This window comes from Pelodiscus sinensis, chromosome 5 (genome assembly GCF_049634645.1).
Source record: "Pelodiscus sinensis isolate JC-2024 chromosome 5, ASM4963464v1, whole genome shotgun sequence".
Taxonomy (NCBI): Eukaryota; Metazoa; Chordata; order Testudines; family Trionychidae; genus Pelodiscus; species Pelodiscus sinensis.
In genome coordinates, this window is record NC_134715.1 from 134,301,598 (window position 1) to 134,307,630 (window position 6,033).

Consider the following 6,033-nt stretch of genomic DNA (forward strand, 5'->3'; position numbering starts at 1 on the left):
CTCCCTAGCAGGGGCCGGCTCTGCGGGGTCTCCCTAGCAGGGGCCGGCTCTGCGGGGTCTCCCTAGCAGGGGCCGGCTCTGAGGGGTCTCCCTAGTAGGGGCAGGCTCTGTGGGGTCTCCCCAGCAGAGGCCGGCTCTGCGGGGACTCCCTAGTAGGGGCTGGCTCTGCGGGGTCTCCGCAGCAGGGGCCGGCTCTGAGGGGTCTCCCTAGCAGAGGCAGGTGATGTGGCGTTTCCCTCGCAGGGGTCTCCCACCTTAGAGGGCATCCCTTTCGTATTTATGGTCCTGCCAATTTTCTTCCACTATTTGCTCTGAGGAAGCGGGTCTGGCCCACGAAAGCTCATCACCTAATAAACCATCTTGTTAGTCTTTAAAGTGCTGCATGGTCCTGTCTGTTGTACCATTTATTGTTTGTTGTTAACCATTGAATGCCCCCTGAATCCCCTATTTTGTAAATTTACCCTTAATAAATCGGTCATTCGTTAGGTTCACCTAAACTGAGTCCTTTGATTAATTAAGACGCTCGACCAGATAATAGACGCTGGCCATCACAGGATTCGAACAGAGTGTTCAGTATTGTTAGGGGACTCCACTGCTGCCTTATCATTTCTCCCACCCAACACTGGGTAGGAAGGGCTCAGAGATTGGGGACAGAAGCAAACTGAGGCTCAGGAGAGCAGCTCCACCAGTGCCCAGATTCCACCATGGTCTGAATTCAGCCCTGTCTGGCTCATGAGCTGCATCTCTCTGCCCCGCAAGTGCAACCCCGACACTGCTGGACTAGGGGGGACTCTGGCTTGAGGGACACACTAGTGAAAGGACAGAAGATGCTGATCACTAGCAGAAGCAGGGAGGGATGCAGCAGCCATCCACTGCCAGGAGGGCGTAGGCGGGAGCCTGGTGCAGCCGTTCACACCTGGGAACAGAGCCCCCATGGGCAGAGGAGTGTGCAGAGCAGCAGCCGATTGGACAGGGAGAAGGCCAAGGGGCAGGGGGCACGTGGATGCACCCACCAGCCTCCAGCCAGGCGCATGCTCGGCTTCCAGGCCTGGGGAGGGAGCGACCTGCTGCCGGGCCCCAGGCTGAGACTTACTGTCCGATTCCCTGGCGGGCGCGGCTGAGGTGTTAGTGGGCTGCAGGGAGACTCTCAGGTTCCGCGCGGCTTCTTCCACCTCCTGCAGCCGGCTCCGTCCCTGGGAATCTAGAGATCAGGTGTCGGCGGGTCAGCGACCGGACTGACCTGGCTGGAGACGTGCCAGACCTAGAGCAGGGCCTGCCCCACACACCCGCCTAAGCGCTATGGCTGTGGCTGTCTCTTTGCAAGCCTCTCCCACGGGCACACGGGAGCCCAGGCCGGTCGGGTCGCTGCTGCTGCACGGGGCACCCCTGAGGTGGGGGGCAGCTCTGTGGGGCAGGGTGCTGCACCCGACACGCCGCAGGCAGGTCAGTGTGAGGGGAAACTCCCCGGCTGGGAGTCCCCAGGACAGTGGGGCACACGCCTGCGGAAGTGTCGCAGACGCATGTGAAAGTGGGATCTGTTGTGAAGATGAGTAAGCCCATGGTAATGTGGGAATTAAAAAGGAATAAAAATACAGAAAAAATTAGAGAACAGAGGAAAAATCAGTGTTTAGTGAGAGTGGAGTTTGTTGTAAAGCTGTTGAAAAGGTCACTTTTGTTTACATTTTAAAAAATAGAGAAAGGGCTTATTATATAAAAGAATTATAACAGAAAAGGGAGTTTTTCTAGAGTGGGGTTTGTTTTAAAGGTAAATACGCACATGGTAAAAGACCACTTTTGGAGAAATTAAAAGATGCTTTAAATACCTTAAATATTAAGGTAAGTTAAGAGTGGAGCATTTACATTTATTAAATATAAAGGTAGGTGAAGAAAGGTGCATTTAAAGGAGTTATTGTGAAATTAAAAGAGAAAACATGGCAGAAAAGAGGGAATTTAAAATATTTTTAAAAGTGGAGGCTGTTCAGCAAGCACATGGTGAAAACACTAGAAAAAAGGCTTATTATCATAGAATCATAGAATACTAGGACTGGAAGGGACCTCGAGAGGTCAGCGAGTCCAGTCCCCTGCCCTCATGGCAGGACCAAATACTGTCCTAGACCACCCCTGATAGACATTTATCTAACCTGCTCTTAAATATCTCCAGGGATGGGGATTCCACAACCTCCCTGGACAATTTATTCCAGTGTTTGACCACCCTGACAGTTAGGAACTTTTTCCTAATGTCCAACCTAAACCTCCCTTGCTGACTTTAAGCCCATTGCTTCTTGTTCTGTCCTCAGAGGCCAAGATTAACAAGTTTTCTCCCTCCTCCTTATGACACTCTTTTAGATACCTGAAAACTTGTCAGCTGAGGCAGCCATCGCCTGGGAAACATAGGGTCATGTCTGGACACATTCTGAACCATAGCCAGTGAAGTAGAGCAATTTGGGGAGTGAGAATTCATGCTGTAGCTCAACCACAAGCCGTGGGCTTGATGCAGGTAACAAGCAGAGGTCTCTGGCCTCTGTTACACAAGTGGGAGGGGACAGTCTAAGTGATCACAATGGTCCCTTCTGGCTGTGGAATCTGTGAATCACCTGCTACCAAGAGCAGGCAGCTGACCTAGGAGCCAGGCTGCCTCGGCCAAGTGGTAACTCACAGGGGCATTTCACATCTGGGACAACAGTTTCAATCCAGCTGCTGAAGGCTCCGTTATTTGTACATCCAGTGCAGAGGGAATTGTGTTATGGGCACCAGTGTGGAGGTGGTCTGTGGGAGGGGGCCCAGGGCAGGGGCAGGGGATTCAAGTGAGTCAGCATATCTTGATTATTTATAAAGGAGTCAGCCGCGGTTTACCTCTGCTCCCACTGAAGTTCTTCCATTGGCTTCGGTGAAGGAGAGGTAAGCAAACCCCAAGTGCTTCTGGGAATCCAACCCAGAAACTTGTATCTTTACTTCCTTAAATGCAGGTTTGCTAACTAACACAAACAAGAGTAAAGGCACAAATTGTAATTTAAATGAACTTTCTCCTACCAGCTGTTTTAAAAAATGTAAATAAACCACCCAACAACACTGGTGTTTACTTTACAAGTCTTTAAAGAGATTTGTATAGAAGTTTGTAACATTTGCTGGGACTGTAAGCTAGTTTAGCCTATGAAATCCTTCTTCCACTTGAAAAGAGAGCCATGTGCAATCAATCACCTGTACTTCTCCCTGAAACTCCAGTTGATCAAAAGCTCTCAGTGAACAGCTTTCCTGGGCATTGCTACCTTAGATGTCAGAGACAGTGTAAAACCAGCAGAGGGAGCTACGCTACTTTTCAGGGGAGCGTGAACCTGGTAATCGGGTTTTTACAGCAGATGATCAAAATTCTTCACACTTAGAATCATAGAATCATAGAATAATAGGACTGGAAGGGACCTCGAGAGGTCATCGAGTCCAGCCCCCCGCCCTCAAGGCAGGATCAAGCTCCGTCTACACCATCCCTGACAGATGTCTATCTAACCTGTTCTTAAATATCTCCAGAGAGGGAGATTCCACCACCTCCCTTGGCAATTTATTCCAATATTTGACCACCCTGACAGTTAGGAATTTTTTCCTAATGTCCAATCTAAACCTCCCCTGCTGCACTTTAAGCCCATTACTCCTTGTCCTGTCCTCAGAAACCAAGAGGAACAAATGTTCTCCTTCCTCCTTGTGACACCCTTTTAGATATTTGAAAACCGCTATCATGTCCCCCCTTAATCTTCTTTTTTCCAAACTAAACAAGCCCAGTTCATGAAGCCTGGCTTCATAGGTCATGTTCTCTAAACCTTTAATCATTCTTGTCGCTCTTCTCTGTACCCTTTCCAATTTCTCCACATCTTTCTTGAAATGTGGCGCCCAGAACTGGACACAGTACTCCAGCTGAGGCCTAACTAGTGCAGAATAGAGCGGCAGAATGACTTCACGAGTTTTGCTTACAACACACCTGTTGATACAACCTAGAATCATATTTGCTTTTTTTGCAACAGCATCACACTGTTGACTCATATTCAACTTGTGGTCCACTATGACCCCTAGATCCCTTTCCGCCATGCTCCTTCCTAGACAGTCGCTTCCCATCTTGTATGTATGGAACTGATTGTTCCTTCCTAAGTGGAGCACTCTGCATTTCTCCTTATTAAACCTCATCCTGTTTACCTCTGACCATTTCTCTAACTTGCTAAGGTCATTTTGAATTATGTCCCTATCCTCCAAAGAAGTTGCAACCCCACCCAGTTTGGTATCATCTGCAAACTTAATAAGAGTACTCTCTATCCCAATATCTACATCATTGATGAAGATATTGAATAGTACGGGTCCCAAAACAGACCCTTGAGGAACTCCACTTGTTATCCCTTTCCAGCAGGATTTAGAACCGTTAACAACAACTCTCTGACTACGGTTATCCAGCCAATTATGCACCCACCTTATCGTGGCCCTATCTAAGTTATATTTGCCTAGTTTATCAATAAGAATATCATGCGAGACCGTATCAAATGCCTTACTAAAGTCTAGGTATATGACATCCACCGCTTCTCCCTTATCCACAAGGCTCGTTATCTTTTCAAAGAAAGCTATCAGATTAGTTTGGCATGACTTGTTCTTCACAAACCCATGCTGGCTATTCCCTATCACTTTATTACTTTCCAAGTGTTTGCATACGATTTCCTTAATTACCTGCTCCATTATCTTCCCTGGGACAGACGTTAAACTGACCGGTCTATAATTTCCTGGGTTGTTCTTTATTCCCCTTTTTATAGATGGGCACAATATTTGCCCTTTTCCAGTCTTCTGGAATCTCCCCTGTCTGCCATGATTTTTCAAAGATCATAGCTAAAGGCTCAGATACCTCCTCTATCAGCTCCTTGAGTATCCTGGGATGCATTTCATCAGGACCTGGTGACTTGCTGACATCTAACTTTCCTAAGTGATTTTTAACTTGTTCTTTGTGTATCCTATCTTCTAAACTTACCCTCTCTCTGCTTGTATTCACTACGTTAGGCACACCTCCAGACTTCTCGGTGAAGACCGAAACAAAGAAGTCATTGAGCATCTCCGCCATTTCCAAGTTCCCTGTTACTGCTTCTCCCTCCTCGCTAAGCAGTGGGCCTACCCTGTCCTTGGTCTTCCTCTTGCTTTTAATGTATTTATAAAAGGTCTTCTTGTTTCCCTTTATGCCTGTAGCTAGTTTGATCTCATTTTGTGCCTTTGCCTTTCTAATCTTGCCCCTGCATTCCCGTGTTGCTTGCCTATATTCATCCTTTGTTAGTTGTCCTAGTTTCCATTTTTTATATGACTCCTTTTTTATTTTGAGATCATGCAAGATCTCCTTGTTAAGCCAAGCTGGTCTTTTGCCATATTTTCTATCTTTCCTACACAGCGGAATTGTTTGCTTTTGGGCCCTTAACAACGTCCCTTTGAAATACTTCCAACTCTCCTCAGTTGTTTTTCCCTTCAGTCTTGCTTCCCATGGGACCTTACCTACAAGTTCTCTGAGCTTATCAAAATCTGCCTTCCTGAAATCCATAACCTCAATTGTGGTGGTCTCCCTTCTACCTTTCCTTAAGATCATGAACTCTATTATTTCGTGATCACTGTCCCCTATACTGTCTTCCACTTTCAAGTTCTCAACTAGTTCCTCCCTATTTGTTAAAACCAAATCCAGAACAGCTTCTCCTCTGGTAGCTTTTTCAACCTTCTGAAACAGAAAGTTGTCTCCAATGCAGTCCAGAAACTTATTGGATAGCCTGTGCCTCGCTGTGTTAGTTTCCCAACATATGTCTGGATAGTTGAAGTCCCCCATCACCACCAAATCTTGGGCTTTGGATAGTTTTGTTAATTGTTTAAAAAAGGCCTCATCCACCTCTTCCACCTGGCTAGGTGGCCTGTAGTAGACTCCTAGCATGATATCACCCTCGTTTTTTACCCCTTTTAGCTTAACCCAGAGACTCTCTACACAGCTATCTCCTACGTTCATCTCCACTTCAGTCCAAGTGTGTACATTTTTAATAT